Raw genomic sequence first — 18,923 nt, forward strand, 5'->3', positions numbered from 1 at the left:
GGAAACAGAGTGATAGTGTTGTAAAAAACTTGCGATATAAAGCAGCACACTGTAGAACAGTATTTGACACCACTTGGAATTCACATCTAAATGGCTGGAAACTATCTAAAATTGTTCGCAATCACTTCAAAATCACTGATCTAGATCAGGAAGCAGTGTAGGACAGTGTCGGGCAACACTTGGGAATCACTTCTAAAGTGCAGGACACTGTACAACAGTTTTGGAAACCACTTGAAAATTCACTTACAAATGGCAGGAAACGGTGCAAAAGTGTTTGAAAACACTTGGAAGTCACTGGTAGCGTTCTAAGATGCCAGAGAGGAAAATGTCACCGAGGCCAAAATCTTACCTCCACCTTCTTAGGGTTTGTGGAGGAGGCGGCCCTGAAAAATTCACCTGACACACGGGGGGGGGGGGGGGGGGGGGGGGGCGGCAGGGAGACATGAGGGCAACGTTTTCTTTCCCTCAAGTGTCTGATGTGACAAGGGGAGCGCTCCTAAGGAGACCGTGGAAGAGCCGCATCCACGCTTTTTCAGACTGGGTTGAAAAGAGAGGGGCGATTGTGGGCAAGCCACTTAGTAGGCGGGGAGGCGAAAGGAGAGATGAGGGAGGCCCGTTCCTACAGATTCCTCTGCCTCTCAGCTGGCTTCCTGCCTAAAGTGCAAAAAACGAGTCCCCGTGTGCGCTCCTCGCCGTCTCTCCCCCCACCCCCGCCCCCTCCATCTTTATGTCCAGTTGGAGTCTTTTTTGCCATCTGGCCACTTTGGAATATTGTCTCTGGCTCGCCTGAGCGGCTGCGGTGGCGGCATAGTCACTTCAGGAAGGAAAGGAGAAGATCGGCTTGGTTCCAGGCACCGAATTGTGGCAGAGGCAGGAGGGCGGGGGGGTCGGGGGGACGGGGGGACGGACAGGAGTCATTCGCTGAGCGGGCCCCCAACGTATTTCTAAGACAGTGAGCGACTCTGGTAAGGGCATGCGGTAGGAGGAGAGCAGCTGGAGTTCTGTTTGTTGGCTGGGGGCTTGCAGGGGATGGGGAGGGCCTGGGGTCCGTTTGCTCCTTTGTTGATGTCTCTTTCTTTCTTTCTTTCTTTCTTTCTTTCTTTCTTTTTCTTTCTTTCTCTTTCTCTTTTTTAAAACAAAGGTGAAGAACTCTTCGGGTGGAGGTATTTCTGCAAAAAAGTCTGGCAGGACAGGACATGGGGGTATGCGGGCCAGGCCAGGCCATTGACCAGAAAACGCAAAGGATCTGTAGTGGGTCTGACTAGCACCCTTCCTTTAAGAAACAGGAATACAGGGGAGTTTCTCTCGGGGTCCCTCCCTCTCCCCTCCTCCCCCACCCCCGCCACACACACACACAAACACACACACACACACACTCACACTCACACGCACACTCACACACAGTGGCACCCGAGTAGCAAGAGGTTTCCAGAATGAACTGAATTCCAGGGCCTAGCCAGGCAGCCACGCCGCACCAAGGGAAAGGCCATATAAAAACGGCCGCCAGGTGGCGCGCGAACACCAGCGAGAACGTCAGTGGGGCGGCTCCGAGGCCGTGGGCCCCGGCCCGGCCCGGCCCGGGCGGGAGCCCCGCCGCCCGCTGTGTGTGTGTTTGGGGGGAGGAGGGGGGGCAGGGGGCAAGGGTGGCCGATCCCCTCCCCGCGCCCACCTCTCCAGTGGGACCGTGTCGGCCCGGGCCCCTGGCGGGCGGCGGGGCGGCGGGGCGGGGCGGGGGCTCCACCACCTGAGGTTTGCCCAGGAAGGCCCCGTGCGTGCGCGCGCGCGCGCGCACCCACGCACACACACCGCCTGGCACCGGAAGGGGGACTGGAAAAGTTTTTTGGGGGGTGGGGCCTGACAGAGGACCGAGAGGACGTACCCAGAACACTTTTTGCGGGCCCGGGACCTTCAAAACCTCAAGGGGAGCGGGGGGGGGGGGGGGGGGGGGGGGCGGGCGTGTGTGTGTCACGACAATGAAGACCTAAAGGCGGCGAGTATTCACGGGGCGACAATGGAGGAATCATTTTCTCTGCTTCCTTTCAGTTATTATGTTTTTTCCGGAATTGAATTTATTGGGGGACACATCGGCGAATAAAATGAAATGAAATGCAATAGGATAAAATGAAAGGTGCATTGTGGATGAAAAGGGGCCACATATTGCCCTGCCCAGCTTGACTCAGTGGATAGAGCGTCAGACTTAACTGTACGATAAATGAATATTTATCTTTTTTATATATATTTTATTGATTTTTTACAGAGAGGAAGGGAGAGGGACAGAGAGTTCGATAAATCGATGAGAGAGAACCATCGATCAGCTGCCTCCTGCACATCTCCTACTGAGGATGTGCCCCCAACCCAGGTACATGCCCTTGACCGGAATCGAACCTGGGACCTTTCAGCCCGCAGGCCCGCAGGCCAACGCTCTATCCACTGAGCGAAACCGGTTAGGGCGGGTCACATGTCTTTGGACTAGTGAATGACAAGAGGTAACTAGTCACTTCCCTTTTTTCCAGTGCTCTTGGGGCACAGCCCAGAGTCCCAGGGCAGAGACCACATTGTTACTGTTGTCATGTTAATTTTTGACCGCTCACTATCATTTTACAGCTTACCAAACCGCCCCCCCTCCCCCCTCCCCGCCCCTTTGCTTTCTCCCACCTCCCTCATCTATCATCACTGGATTTCATGGAACCCACTGGTCAACAGCAGGAAAGAGTGTAGAACAGTGTTTGAAACCACTTACAAGTCTCATCCTTGGATGGTGATTTATAAAAATAGGTCAAAGACATGCTTGTGGACTTTGGGCTTTGCTGTGCTGTGTATCTATGCAGAGGCAGGGTGCTTTTAAACTCCTATATGATGACTTTAGTTTATCCTTCAGCCCTGGTCTGGCCTCCGGACTTTGTTATCTAGGCCTTGGAAAGGCCTCCTCCCTGCCTTGAAAAGAATAGATTTTTAATTCCTTGAGATTCTGCTTCCCGGCAATTGCCAACAGTCTGGTTCAAATAAACTCATCACAGAAATTATTTACAGGTTTGCGTGTTTCTCAGGTTAATGGTATGGAACTCCAAGAAAACACACACACCCCACACACACCACACACCACACACACACACACACACACACACACACACATACATGCAAGTTTTTCAAGTGTACAACTCAACGAAACATCACCTGAATACAGCACCCAAAGTATAAAGTCTCTTTCTGTCACCATTTACCGCCCCCCCCCCCCCCCCGTTTCTTTCTCTTTGGCTTTCTTTTGTGTTCCACCCTTCCACTACCCCCCACCACCCCAAATCTATGATTTTCAACGTAGGGAGGAGGCCTTTCTGTTGTAATGTACCCCTCGAATCACAGAAGGACGCCTCAAGAAGTCGAATTAAAGAGTCACATTTATTGCAATCCGGGACTATGAGGGGACATTCCCAAATCTCATAGCAATAAGATGGTGGCAAAACCAGACTTATATAGGCAAAAATCACAAAGGTATTGATTACATCCCAGGGTTTGGAATGAGGCACCTGGCTCGCAAAAACGCAGAATTAAGCATGTTAATTACAGTTTCGGGTCTCGGGGTCACTGAATTGACAGAAATACATTATCTAGAGCCTTTGGGTAACCTGGGTTAAACTTAGGCATGTTATCTAAATTACAGTTCTGGGTCTCCGGATCACTGAGTTGATAGAAACACATTATCTAGAGCCATCGAGGCACTTTAGAGTAATTGCACTGTCCTGGTCTTAGGACCACTGAGTCAACTGGAATGCACCACCTATGGCCACTAAAACAATTTAGGGTAATTGTGCTGTCCTGTTTCCCGGGTACAGAAGAATGTGCTTCGATAACCAGTAAGATCACAATCAATGGGATTGTCATTCAATCAATAAGGCATTCAATGAGTGGGATGATTTATACAATTCAGAAAATCAAAATAACCTGTCCATTGCCATTGTTAAACAAAGCAAATAGGTACCATACTTCATTTCCAAGGCCTACAAACAAAGCAACAAAGCCAGGAAGCCATACAGGCAATAAACGATAACCTGGACCACATCTGCCACTGCCTATGTATACATATATATATATATATATATATATATATATATATATATATATATGTATATATTCACCAGAAAGACCAAAGACAAGACAACAAGCAGGTGGGTGTGGGGAACATTGGTGCAATGTCATGTGGTTGTGGATTTTAGCGTGACTCGCCTTACGAATGACAAGAAAGTGTGTGTGTGTGGGGGGGGGGGGGGGGGGCGGCGCCCTGTAGTATGTGTGTTTGAAATGAGGTAAATCTGGATGAGGCCTTGTCCATGAAATGTACAAAATCAATCAATTTGGCCCTGGACCGGTGGCTCAGTTGGCTAGAGCGTCTTCCCTTATGCCACTGTTTGTGGTTTCGATCCCCAATCAGGGCACATACAGGAAGCAACAGAGCCCTGGCTGGTGTGGCTCAGTTGGTTGAGCGTCATGTTGCGCATTGAAAGGTCACTGATTCCTTTCCAGGTTTCAGGTTCAATTCCCAGCTGGAGTATGTATTGGAGGCAACTGATAGGTATTTCTCTCTCTCTCTCTCTCTCTCTCTCTCTCTCTCTCTCTCCTCCCCTCCCTCCCTCCCTCCCTCCCTCCCTAAAATCAATAATACACACACACACACACACACACACACACACACACACACATATATATATTTGTTGCTGTTAATCCTCACCCGAGGATATTTTTCCATTGATTTTTAGGGAGAGTGGAGGAGACAGGGCAAGACAGAGGGAAACATCGATGTGAGAGAAACACGTCAATTGGTTGCCTCCGACCAGGGCCAGGGCCCAAAGAACCTGCCACCAAGGCCCATGATCTTGGCCTGAATCGGACCTGGGACCCTTTGGTCCACAGGCTGGCCAACGCTCAATGCACTGAACCAAACAGGCTAGGGGAAAATATATATATATATATATATATATATATATATATATATATATATATATATATATATATATTTTTACTGTACCCAGCCACGCATTGCTGTGGCTCAGTCTGGTTAAATGGAAAAGAAAGAAAAGAGAAAGCACACGTTTCTAATACGCTTAATTTCACAATGCCTGTGGGTATGCAACATTTTGTGTTGTTCCATTGTCTGTGCAGATATAGAGATTGTCTGGTTTGCCGACTCTAGAACACGCAACATATAATTGTCCATGTGAGAAGCAATCGACGTCTAGATCTAAACCGCACAATTCTAAAGATTGGCCCTGAGCTTTGTTAACGGTGATTGCAAACGCCAATCGAATCGGGAATTGCAATCTCTTAAATTGAAATGGCATATCCGTTGGAATCATAGGAATGCGAGGAATGAGGACATCTTCACCTTTGAAAGGTCCTGTCAAGATTGTTACTTCTATGACATTGCTCATTAATTTTTTTACTGCAAGCCGCGTGCCTGTCAAAGCTTTGGCTGGTTGACATTTCACAACATGGTAATTGGCGCGCCGATTTTCAATTGCAGTACATGCGGTGGCATCCCTGGCAGATCGAGTGAATTCAAAAATTCTGTTGGATAATTAATCGCTTCATCTGCTTCCACAACAGTGTCGACGGACTTGTATGTGACTGCCTCGCTTTGAATGTTAGACTGAATGATATTGTTAAGTCCATAGACGTCTTTGTTCTTGGCCGCAAGAATAGCTCGTTCACTCAGCCAATCGTGATTCTTACAATTGGTTTGAATATTGGGAAATACTTTTTCAAACAATTCTTCTTTTGACATCACTAAATTGCAGAAGTTATGATGCAATGAAATTCGTCCTGAGGTCAGATCAACCGGCACCTTTCCGTTCCCAATTCCCAGCAATTGATGTGAGACTATCTCAGCTGATGGATCGTTTTGCAGCTGGACATGCATATTTGTGGTTAATTTTATCTGCAATTTATAATTGTAAACAGAAACATTGAAATGGAATCGTAAAATATTTAGTATAGCGTGTGTTGCTTTTACGTCCAACAGATGGCTCTGTTTTTCAAAAAAAGCATGTTTTTACCTGTCACAGGTGTGACATCTATATAATAGTAGGTATATAGGTATATAGAAACACACGAGTATTCGAATGCAACGTTGTGCCAAAATTTCAAAGCAATCGGTGAAGAACTTTCGGAGATTTAAGATTTTGAACAAACGAACATTTGCATTTTTATTTATATATATTTAAAAGCTACCGACGAATGAATAAACAACTTCTCTTTCTCCCTCCCTCTTCCTCCCCCCTCCTCTCCTCCCTTCCACTCTCTCTTTTTTTTCCCACTCTCTCAAAAACAAACAAACAAAAAAAAAAAACTAGCCCTAGCTGGTTTGGCTCAGTGGATAGAGCCAAAAGGTCCCAGTTTCGATTCCTGTCGAGGGCACATGCCCGGGATTCGGGCTCGATCCCCAGTACGGGGTGTGTAAGAGGCAGCCGATCCATGATCCTCTCTTATCGTGGATGTTTCAATCTCTCCCTCTCCCTTCCTCTCTGAAATCAATAAAAAATATATATTTTAAAGAACACATCAAGCCCTAGCCGGTTTGGCTCAGCGGATAGAGCATCAGCCTGCGGACTGAAGGGTCTCGGGTTCCATTCTGGCCAAGGGCACATGCTCGGGTTGCAGGCTCAATCCCCAGAAGGGGGCGTGCAAGAAGCAGCCGATCCATGTTCCTCTCTCATCATGGATGTTTCAGTCTCTCTACCTCTCCCTTCCTCTCTAAAATCAACAAAGAAATACATTTTTTAAAAAAAAATACATCAGGAATCAGTGTAGAGCAGTGTTTGACAACACTTGGGAATCACTGCTAAAGAGCGATACACTGTAGAACAGTATTTGATACCACTTGGGATTCACTTCTAAAAGGCTGGAAACTTGCCGAAACCGGTTTGGCTCAGTGGATAGAGCGTCGGCCTGAGGACTCAAGGGTCCCAGGTTCGATTCCGGTCAAGGGCATGTACCCAGGTTGCCGGCACATCCCCAGTGGGAGATGTGCAGGAGGCAGTTGATTGATGTTTCTCTCTCATCGATGTTTCTAACTCTCTATCTCTCTCCCTTCCTCTCTGTAAAAATTCAATAAAATATATTTTTAAAAAAAATTTTTAAAAAAGGCTGGAAACTATATGAAAGTGTTTGAAAGCACTTTGAAATCACTGATCAACATCACAAACTGTGCAGAACAGCGTGTGGCAAAACTTGGGAATCACTGCTAAAGTGCAGTCAGTACACTGACAAATGGTAGGAAACGGTGCAAAAGTGTTTGAAAACACTTGGAAGTCACTGGTAGCGTTCTAAGATGCCAGAGAGGAAAATGTCACCGAGGCCAAAATCTTACCTCCACCTTCTTAGGGTTTGTGGAGGAGGCGACCCTGAAAAATTCACCTGACACACGGGGGGGGGGGGGGGCAGGGAGACATGAGGGCAACGTTTTCTTTCCCTCAAGTGTCTGATGTGACAAGGGGAGCGCTCCTAAGGAGACCGTGGAAGAGCCGCATCCACGCTTTTTCAGACTGGGTTGAAAAGAGAGGGGCGATTGTGGGCAAGCCACTTAGTAGGCGGGGAGGCGAAAGGAGAGATGAGGGATGCCCGTTCCTACAGATTCCTCTGCCTCTCAGCTGGCTTCCTGCCTAAAGTGCAAAAAACGAGTCCCCGTGTGCGCTCCTCGCCGTCTCTCCCCCCCACCCCCGCCCCCTCCATCTTTATGTCCAGTTGGAGTCTTTTTTGCCATCTGGCCACTTTGGAATATTGTCTCTGGCTCGCCTGAGCGGCTGCGGTGGCGGCATAGTCACTTCAGGAAGGAAAGGAGAAGATCGGCTTGGTTCCAGGCACCGAATTGTGGCAGAGGCAGGAGGGCGGGGGGGTCGGGGGGACGGGGGGACGGACAGGAGTCATTCGCTGAGCGGGCCCCCAACGTATTTCTAAGACAGTGAGCGACTCTGGTAAGGGCATGCGGTAGGAGGAGAGCAGCTGGAGTTCTGTTTGTTGGCTGGGGGCTTGCAGGGGATGGGGAGGGCCTGGGGTCCGTTTGCTCCTTTGTTGATGTCATTTTCTTTCTTTCTTTCTTTCTTTCTTTCTTTTTCTTTCTTTCTCTTTCTCTTTTTTAAAACAAAGGTGAAGAACTCTTCGGGTGGAGGTATTTCTGCAAAAAAGTCTGGCAGGACAGGACATGGGGGTATGCGGGCCAGGCCAGGCCATTGACCAGAAAACGCAAAGGATCTGTAGTGGGTCTGACTAGCACCCTTCCTTTAAGAAACAGGAATACAGGGGAGTTTCTCTCGGGGTCCCTCCCTCTCCCCTCCCCCCCACCCCCGCCACACACACACACACACACACACACACACACACACTCACACACACTCACACTCACACACAGTGACACCCGAGTAGCAAGAGGTTTCCAGAATGAACTGAATTCCAGGGCCTAGCCAGGCAGCCACGCCGCACCAAGGGAAAGACCTTATAAAAAACGGCCGCCAGGTGGCGCGCGAACACCAGCGAGAACGTCAGTGGGGCGGCTCCGGGGCCGTGGGCCCGGGCCCGGCCCGGCCCGGGCGGGAGCCCCGCCGCCCGCTGTGTGTGTGTTTGGGGGGAGGAGGGGGGCAGGGGGCAAGGGTGGCCGATCCCCTCCCCGCGCCCACCTCTCCAGTGGGACCGTGTCGGCCCGGGCCCCTGGCGGGCGGCGGGGCGGCGGGGCGGGGCGGGGCTCCACCACCTGAGGTTTGCCCAGGAAGGCCCCGTGCGTGCGCGCGCGCGCGCGCGCGCGCACCCACGCACACACACGGCCTGGCACCGGAAGGGGGACTGGAAAAGTTTTTTGGGGGGTGGGGCCTGACAGAGGACCGAGAGGACGTACCCAGAACACTTTTTGCGGGCCCGGGACCTTTAAAACCTCAACGGGTGGGGGGTGTGGGGGTGTGGGGGGTGGGGGGTGTCACGACTCTAAAGGCGGCGAGTATTCACGGGGCAACCACGGAGGAATCATTTTCTCTGTTTCCTTTCAGTTATTATTTTTTTTTTCGGAATTGAATTTATTGGGGGACACATCGGTGAATAAAATGAAATGAAATGCAATAGGATAAAATGAAAGGCCTGGCCTTGCAAACTCAGACACCTCAAGTGACCACCCAGGATGTCCTGAATTTAAAAAAAAAAGAAAACTTGTTAAAGTAGAAAGCAGTGTATAGTGAGTGGGCAGTCAGGCCCTAGGCCCTAGGCCCGGTATCTCCCCTGAGAGAGATCACCTTTGAACTTACTGGCATCTGAGCCTATTGTCTTTCTATGCCTCTAAGTCCTAGAGTCTAGGATCACATGTCTTTGGAGTAGTGAATGTCCCGGTAACTAGTCACTTTCCTTTTCCCAGTGCCCTCAGGGCACAGCCCAGGGTCCCAGGGTAGAGACCACAAATTCCCTCATTGCTACTGTTGTATATTTTTTTAAAAAGCTAATACATAAGAAGCTTTGCATTGTGTGTGCTAGGGTGAGGGACTGGGGACTGCGGCATGGAAGGGTAACGGAATGTGGGAGGGGGAGGGACTGCGGCCTGGAAAAGGTTACCGATTGTGTCAATGTCAGGAACCGTGGCAGAGAAAAATTGCTGGATTGTCTTAGAAAACAATGTGTTATGATTAAATCCAGCCAGGTGTGACTCTGTTTACCTCCCCTCCGTTCTCATGAACTTTTTGTGAACTTCTAATGAAATGCTTTGTATTTTTTTTTAACACTGTTTTGCTATAAAGGATCATACTGCACCCTTGATCTCTGCCACATGCTCCGAATCTCCCAGAGGGGGAGATAGGTGCTGGGGTCCACTGGCCAGCTTAATAACAGGCTTTTAAATTTAGATTCTGAGTCGGTGGTCTAGCTCGTTGAGCCAACCCATAACATTGTGGATGAAAAGGGGCCACATGCTAACCTGACCCACTCGGGAGAGGCCTGGCCTTGCAAACTCAGACACCTCAAGTGACCACCCAGGATGTTCTGAATTTAAAAAAAAAACAAAAACTTTTTAAAGTAGAAAGCAGTGTATAGTGAGTGGGCAGTCACGCCCTAGGCCCGGTATCTCCCCTGAGAGAAATCACCTTTGAACTTACTGGCATCTGAGCCTATTGTCTTTCTATGCCTCTAGGTCCTAGAGTCTAGGATCACATGTCTTTGGAGTAGTGAATGTCCCGGTAACTAGTCACTTTCCTTTTCCCAGTGCCCTCAGGGCACAGCCCAGGGTCCCAGGGTAGAGACCACAAATTCCCTCATTGCTACTGTTGTATATTTTTTTAAAAGCTAGGGAAGAATGAATAAACAAGTGGAAAAACAATTCTCTCTCTCTCTCTCTCTCTCTCTCTCTCTCTCTCTCTCTCTCTCCCCCTCCCTGCCCCCTCCCTCTCCCTTTCACTCTCTCTTTAAACAACAACAACAACAACAACAACAAAAGGCCCTAGCCGGTTTGGCTCAGTGGATAGAGCGTCAGCCTGCGGACTCAAGGGTCCCGGGTTTGATTCCAGTCAAGGGCATGTACCTTGGTTGCAGGCACATCCCCAGTGGGGGGTATGCAGGAGGCAGCTGATGGATGTTTCTCTCTCATCGATGTTTCTAACTCTCTATCCCTCTCCCTTCCTGTCTGTAAAAAATCAATAAAATATATTTTTTAAAAAATAATAATAATAAATTAAAAAAAAAAAAAGATTGACCTTTGTCAGGGAAGGTAGCGGCCTAGGACGTGACTACTCACCATCACTCTTTGTTGAACTTTTAATTTCTATCCATGGATGGATGGATGGATGGATGGATGGATGTGTCCTCCCTCCCTCCTTTCCTCCCTCCCCCCCTCCACCCACCCGCCCGCTCACCCGCTTTCCACGGGAAATCGTCAGTCTCATATCACACACACACTCACTGGTGATTTCACTCGCTGCCTCCTTGCTCCCCCGTGAGAAAGAGGAAGGAAAATGGACAAACCTGAAAGAGCCCCACAGGCGGCAACTGTGAACCAAGTGCACGCACATGTGTGCGTGTGTTGCATTTGTCAACAACGTAAGAAATCCTCCAACCTGTGCAGAATTTCTGTGAGTGTCTTTCAGACAAACTGTCCACAAATGTCGCACGCACGCCGGGAAGCACTATCTCAGCGAACGGTTGGAGAGGATGTTCCCAAGAATGGCAATGTCGCCCCCCCCCCCCCCCCGCCTTATTTTATACACTCCAATCCAAAGAGGAGCGGGTTACATGAAATCCACTGGTGACATTTGAGGAACGTGGGAGAAAGCAAAGTGGGCCAACCTCTGGGATTGGATGCAAAGTAAAATGATGGACACAGACTTCTTTTACCTAGGTGGGTGGGTGTAGGATAGCTCATATAGTCAATCATGAACTCGGTCATCGTGATGGGGTTTGTGATATTCACAGAGCCGTGCCTGTGATTCCAGGGCTCCAGAAAAGATGGAAAATCCCCTTGACTTTTCAAAGATGTGTGATTGTGGATGCAAGAAAGAAAGAAAGCGACAGACAGGCTCAGTCCAGGTAAAGATGGACCTCTGTCAGGGAAGATGCCGGCCTAGGACAGGATCACCCACCCCAAACTGACGTTAGCCTTGTAAGGCCACCATGCATGGCCTCCCCTGAGCTTCTCAAGTTTAGTACAGTATGTGGTCCTTTTCACCAGCACCAGCACCAGCACCAGCACCACCACCACCACCCCCAACCCCACCACCACCACCACCACCCCCAACCCCACCACCACCACCACCACCCCCACCCCCCCCCCCCCCCCCCACACACACACACACTGAGTCCTCTCATGGGGCGAACCAATCCTGACTCTAAAGTCCTGATCCTGACCCCGGGAGTTGTATTAAAAATCAAGCTAAAGGAGTGTGAATGTAAACTGTAGGCTTATCAAAGGTTCAAAGGAGGTCTGTGTTTACCACCATTGAAAGAAAACAAACCAAGAAAGAGATCAAGGGTGGGTCAAAACATCCTCTCTGGGACTGGGAGGGAGAGAGTTCCTGCATCTGTCCAAGAGGGTCATCTGCAGTGTGAAAAGCCAGGGTTCAGCAACAGGGGATATTTTCTTCCTCTCAGGGATCATGAAAAGCATCCACGACAGTAAGGGGGTGGGTTTGGGGTGGGTGCTGTCATTGAAAAGGCAAGGCGAGCAGGGAGATCTCGATTCCGGTCAAGGGCTCATGCCTGCCCAGGTCACGGGCTCGAGCCCCACTAGGGGGCATGCAGGAGCTGGCCAATCCATAATTCTCTCTCATGGATGATGTTTCTATCTCTCTTCCTCCCTCTCCCTTCCTCTCTGAAATCAACAAAAAATACATCTTTAAAAAAAAAGAAGTATGTGTCTATCATTTTACTTTTTTAAAAAAATATTTTTATTGATTTCAGAGAGGAAGGGAGAGAGAAAGAGAGATAGAAACATCAATGATGAGAGAGAATCGTGGATTGGCCGTCTCCTGCATGTCCCCCACTGGGGATCGAGTCCTCCACCCATGCACATGCCCTTGACCGGAATCAAACCAGGGAAGCTTCAGTCCCCAGGCTGACGCTCGATCCACTGAGCCTACAAGCCAGGGCTATCATTTCACTTTTTATCCAATCCCAGAGGTTTCCTCCGCCCGCCCCCCCCCCCCCCCCCGCGGCCCCGCCACTCCCCACCCCACTCCACCCCACCTTTGCCTCCCTCCTTCCCTCCCTAATCTATCACCAGTGGATTTTCTGTAACCGGCTTTCATCTCCTCCTTGAATTGTCACGTATAAAACAAAGTCACACCCCGGCCGGTTTTGGTCAGTGGGTAGAGCATCGGCCTGGGGGACGAAGGGGTCCTGGGTTCGATTACAGTCCAGGGAGCAGGCCCGGGTTGGGGGCTCGATCCCCAGTAGGAGGTGTGCAGGGGGCAGCCGACCTGGTGATTCTCTCTCTCTCTCTCTCTCTCTCGACCTCCCTCCCTCTCCCTTCCTCTCTGAAATCTATGAAGATATATTAAAAAACACACACACAATGACAACAACAACACAAAGGTATTATTCCACCTCCGTGGAGTAAAAAGTATACTTGTACAATGTTTTGTACTTGTGTTTCGTGCTATTAAAACACGGACGTTAAAACGGGGGATTTGGAGCGGCGGTGAGAGGATAAAAGGGAGGGATTGACCTTTGCCGTTTCAAAATGGCAGCTGCCGCCCTAACTGGTTTGGCTCAGTGGATAGAGCATCGGCCTTCAGACTGAAGGGTCCCGGGTTCGACTCTGGTCAAGGGCATGTACCTTGGTTGTGGGCACATCCCCAGTAGGGGGTGTGCAGGAGGCAGCTGATTGAGGTTTCTCTCTCTTTGATGTTTCTAATTCTCTATCCCTCTTCCTTCCACTCTGTAAAAAAATCAATAAATTATATATTTTTTAAAATGGCGGCGGCTGCCAAGTCACTGGAGCCAAGATGGCGGCTGCCTCCTTGCACGCCGCGGCCCCCCGCCGCTCCCCCCCCCCCCCCCCCCCCCCCCCCCCGGGATGGAGTCCACACCACAGGCAGGTGCCCTTCTCTGGACTCGAACCCGGGACCCTTCCGTCCACAGGACGACTCTCTAACCTCTGAGACAAATCAGTTAAGGCTAAAACTCCCTACTTTGACAGAAAGGATGACTCCTTTATTCCCACACAACTGTGGACGACGAAAGGGGCCACATGCTAACCTCGCGAGCTCAGGGAAGGGCTGCGTGGCGGTCTTGCAGACTGAAAGGCCTAAAGCGACCACAAGTCTAGTCTGAAGGGAGACTGTTACTAAGAGCAGTTGTGGTGGCTGGTCGCGTCTGAGGCCAGAGTCTTCCCTGACAAGGTCAGTGTTTACCTTAAGTGAACCTATGGTCCTTTTGCATCTAACACAACATAACTCTGGAATGTCAGGGGAACTTGTAACATCCCGCCGTCCCCGCCCCGCCCCGCCCCGCCTCCACCCCCTTCCCCTTCCCCCACCCCACCCCACCCCACCCCACGCGCACAAGCAAATGCGCCTGGGGGCTCTGCAGGACAGAGACCATAAATTCCTTCATTGCTATTGTTATCAAGTGTATTGTTGCCTGTTAACTATCTATCCTGCACCCACCTCAGGAAAAGAAGTAGGTGAGGCCCTGGCCGGTTTGGCTCAGTGGGTGGAGCCAAAGTCAGCCTGCGGTGGACCTTAGGGTCCCGGGTTCGATTCGGGTCCCGGGCGCATGCCCGCCCGGGTCATGGGCTCGAGCCCCACTAGGGGGCGTGCAGGAGGCGGCCAATCCAAGATTCTCTCTCATTGATCAGGTTTCTATCTCTCTCCCATCCTCTCTGAAATCAATAAAAATATATTTTACAAAAAAGAAGTATGTGTCTATCATTTTACTTTTTATCCAATCCCAGAGGTTCCCCCGACCCCCACCCCCTTTGCTTTCTCCCACCTCCCTCCCTCCCTCCCTCCCTCATCTATCACCAGTGGGTTGTCTGTAACCCAGTTACATCTCCTCCTTGGATTGTCGTGTATAAAACAAAGTGCCGCCCCGGCCTGTTTTGGTCAGTGGGTAGAGCATCGGCCTGGGGACCCGAAGGGTCCGGGGTTCCATTCCAGTCAAGGGCGCAGGCCCGGGTCACGGGCTTGATCCCCGGTAGGGGGTGTGCAGGAGGCAGCCGATGGGTGATTCTCTCTCATGGTAGATGCTCCTATGGCTCTCTCTCCCTCTCCCTTCCTCTCTGAAATCAATGAAGATATATTTTAAAAAGCCACACAAATGTATTATTGCACTTCCATGTAGTGAAAAGCATACTTGTACAATGTTTTGTACTTGCATTTTGTGTTATTAAGACAGTGCTGGGCATGGGGGGGGGGGGGGGGGGAGGGGAGTGCTGGACCGGCCCCGGGTGGAGGGGGTGGGGCGCCAGCGAAGATGCCAAACTTTCGGGGTGGGGGGAACGGCGCCGGTGGACTGCACGCAGAAGAGCATGCAGTCAGATTTGGCCTTCTTCAGGTTCCCGAGGGATCCGGCCAGATGCCAGAAGTGGGTGGGAAATTGTAGGAGAGCAAACTTAGAAGATAAAACACCTGAACAACTCAATAAACAATATCGATGATGTGCCAAACACTCTGAGACCTCTATGATCTGTAGAACTAGTCCTTCCTTATAGGACAGTTCTTCGAGGTAATGTAATACCAACAATAGGTGATCTTACCAGTCATTTGAACAATCCACATAGTAGACATAGAAAACGAATAAAAGAATTGAGCGAAGATGAAATCAGGACATGGAAACAGGAAAAAAAATTGACAAAACTTCTGAACAGGAACAAAAACAAACATAGAGCGATCAACAACAGCCTTGCTCAGAACTCCAATACAGAAGGGGGTGAAGAACAGGATGAAGACACTTTACCTTTAACCCTTGAAGAGAAAGTAAACAAAAGAATACTTTAAAATCTTTATTTGCAGTTTTGATTCTTATGGGAAAACAAAAGATACCTCTAGATCAGCGGTTCTCAACCTGCGGGTCGCGACCCCTTTGGGGGTCGAACGATCCTCTCACAGGGGTCGCCTGAGACCATGGGAAAACACATGTATAATTGCATATTGTTTTTTGTGATTAATCACTATGCTTTCATTATGTTCAATCTGTAACAATGAAATTGGGGTTCACCACAACATGAGGAACTGTATTCAGGGGTCGCGGCATTAGGAAGGTTGAGAACCACTGCTCTAGATGGACATGAAGCTGATGAAATCCCAGAAGGCCTCTTCACTCCCGATAACTTTCAGGCAGGCAGGCAGGCAGGCAGGCAGGCAGGCAGGCATGCAGGCACTGTCGGAGTGCCCGATAAATTCTGGTGAAGAGGTTCTCTCTGAGAAAGCCCTTTGAGACCACAGCAGTCAACGCACCGTTCTGTTCAAAAGTACAAGCAGAAGCAGATGCTAGAGATCCGTGAGAGCCGCATTCGGGGAAGGAACGCTCAGGGGAGTGAGAGACTCTCCCTTCTTTTCCATGGCCCCTGACAGAGGGATGGACGCACGCACGTAGTGGACACAGCAGTGGAAGAGCACCTGCCCGCGTTGGTGAGGCTTGCTGACGAAGCTCGTGACCTGAGAGAGGAATCTGTGGGTTTCCTGCCTTCCGAAGCCGCTGCCGAAATTTTGGCTGTGACATTTCCCACGACGAGACCCGAGAAGTGGGGATTACGCATGGAATATTGTCGTGGCCAGGCTTACATTGTGTCCAGTGGCTTTCCTTCCAAAATGAAAGCTGTTGCTTCTAGACTTTTGGAGAAACATCCCTCCCCAAGCTGTCCACACACTCTGCTCTTCCCTGTGCCTGAAGTCCGAGGTGGGCCAGATCGGTGCCTGTCACGGGAGCGTCTGTTGCGTTTGGAACAGTGGAGGAAGTTTGATCTTTTTTCCATCCGTCACCACAACCGCTTTTAGAGCTTGACAGTGTCGTTTCTGTCCTCTTCCAGAACAATGAAGAAAGCGAGAAAGAACTGAAGGAAATGTGCCATTCTCAGCGGGCGGGCAGGCACGATGCTTTTGAAATTGTAGTGGAGCTCCTGCGAACGCTTGTTTTCTGTGTAGGCGGTATACATGAGGACACACATAGTAGATGGGAAAACTGTACAGCGGGCCGAGCATTCGCACTCTGCAGTGCAGCAACAGATTTTGATTTCGTGGTTACCATTGTTGTTCTTAAAAACGTTCTACCTTTCACAGGAGCCTCTGGGAAAAATCTCCAGGGTCAGACCTCTGATGTCTTCTCTGCAGCCAGTAGCTCGACTGCAGGCGCTGCATTCGCTACATGAAGTGATGGAAGATATTGAAGTTTATTGTGAATTTTGGTTTGAGGAAGCCACCGATTTGGCAACCACACTTGCTATTCTGATGAAGCTCCCCGGGAAGCTCCGCAGAGCTCAGCAAGGGCACCTGGAGTCTCAGCCGACTTCCGAGAGGTGCTATAAAGAGCCTCTAAGCGTCACAACAGTGGAACACATTGTTCAGGAACTGAAAGAGATAGTCTCAGAACAGTTCCTCCAAAGCTCTTCAATGCTGATCTCTGGTCCCCTCTGTCACGGGACGGCTCAAATTCAATACGCCGGAGGAGCACCAGGCTGACATGTACGGCAGCGACTTACCCAATCCCGATGCAGCACTCTCGGCTGAGCTGCGTTGTTGGAGAATCAAGTGGAAACCCAGAGGAAAAGATATAGAGCTCCCATCCACCATGGCCCCCTCCACCTGCCAGACATCAAGTTTTTTCCTCATGTTTATACATTGCTAAAGGTCCTACGAATTCTCCCTGTGATGAAGGTTGAGAACGAACGCTATGAAAACGGTCGAAAGCGCGTCTCAAAGCACACCCGAGGAACACTTTGACAGGGCAAAGGTCAAGTAGCTTAGCTTTGCTTAACATGCATTTCGATGTGAAACACGATTTGGATTTAACGGTGGACACATACATCAAAGTCTACACAACTAAGTCAGAGCTTCCTACAGATAATTCCGAAAGTGTCGGAAATACCCGAGGGACTTTTAAAATGCGTTCTCTCTTATATCTGATATTGAAAAAAAATCTGAGAAATTTGAAAGGAAACAGAGAAAAGCTGTAAGATATAGGTGGGTCACTTAATCACTGGATCTCTTGGGTAGAGTAGCCACTGATCCTCTCCTTAAATGGCCCCGGTGTGAACTCTCATGCTTTGGAGAACGAACTGTTGTTCTTCCAGAGGGCGGCAGGCATCATCGGAAGCGCCACGTTGCACTTCTGCGTGATCTCTGCCGATGGCACTTTGGGCTTGTTTTAGTGAGGTCATTGCAGACATCACATTCATTGTCACAGTTGTTGGGCATTGAGTTATCAGTTCTTTGAAGAAATAAATTTTGAGAAGGTGTGGGAGGAACCTGTTTCATAAAATTGTGCAACGAAGCTCACGACTAACCTCTGACTAGCAGGAGTTTTAAGTGTGCTACGAGAAATCTGTAACCAACAGTGAAATGACCAGCTAGTGAAAGAAACGTGAGCTTGCCAGACAAGGATTTCGGTGTGGATTTTTGTCTTTATTCGATGATCTTAAACAAATGACTGTGAAACATTGAGGAAAGAACCCGCCATCCTTACACCCACATCTGGGTGTCGCTGTTTACATTCCTTTGTTGAGCCTATATCCTCATAAGCTTTTTAGCAAGAATATGTGGCGCACTTCCGTTTCACGGTCAAGACAGGATCAGAGGCCATGGATCCTGACAACAGATCGGTCTGTTTCATTCCGTCTTTTTCCGTGGTTACATCTACTGCCGCGTCTCGATTTATAAGGGAAACCGAGACAACCGACAAGAATGCGTTTTGTAGTTGGTCTAGGAATACAGAAAACATCGCTGTCATTTTCGGTGAAGAAAGTCAATTTTGTACAGTCTATGTCAACATAAATAAAATGTAAATTTGTTTAATGGAAAAACAAAACAGCGAAATTAAAACGGGGGGGGGGGGGGGGAGGAGGGGGAGGCGGGTGGAGAGGATAAGAGAGAGGGCGGCTACCAAGCCCCTGGAGCCAAAAGAGAAGCTGCCTAAACTCCCTTCTTTGACAGAAAGGATGACTCCTTTATTCCCACACAACTGTGGACGACGAAAGGGGCCACATGCTAACCCGACGAGCTCAGGGGAAGGCCTGCCTGGCGGTCTTGCAAACCGAGAGGCCTAAAGCCACCGCAGGGATGGTCTGAAGGGAGACTGTTACTGAGAGCAGTAGTGGTGGGTAGTCCCGTCCTACCTAGGCCGGAGTCTTCCCAGACCAGGTCAGTGTTTACCTTAGCATCTAAGACACAACATACCTATGCCATAAAATGTCAGAGGAACTTGGAACATCTCGCCGTCCCCGCCCCGCGCCCTCCCCCCCCCCCCCCCCCCTCCCC

The 18,923-nt window shown here is 49.7% G+C and overlaps 1 pseudogene; it reads left to right on the forward strand.

Annotated features, from left to right (window-relative positions):
* Positions 1-13,525: 13,525 nt before the first annotated feature.
* Positions 13,526-16,448, forward strand: LOC139001110 (52 kDa repressor of the inhibitor of the protein kinase-like; annotated as a pseudogene).
* The last annotated feature ends 2,475 nt before the right edge of the window (positions 16,449-18,923 follow it).

The sequence above is a fragment of the Myotis yumanensis genome, unplaced genomic scaffold, assembly GCF_028538775.1.
Source record: "Myotis yumanensis isolate MYYU_CA2020_CCGP unplaced genomic scaffold, mMyoYum1.0.hap1 SCAF_102, whole genome shotgun sequence".
Classification (NCBI taxonomy): domain Eukaryota; kingdom Metazoa; phylum Chordata; class Mammalia; order Chiroptera; family Vespertilionidae; genus Myotis; species Myotis yumanensis.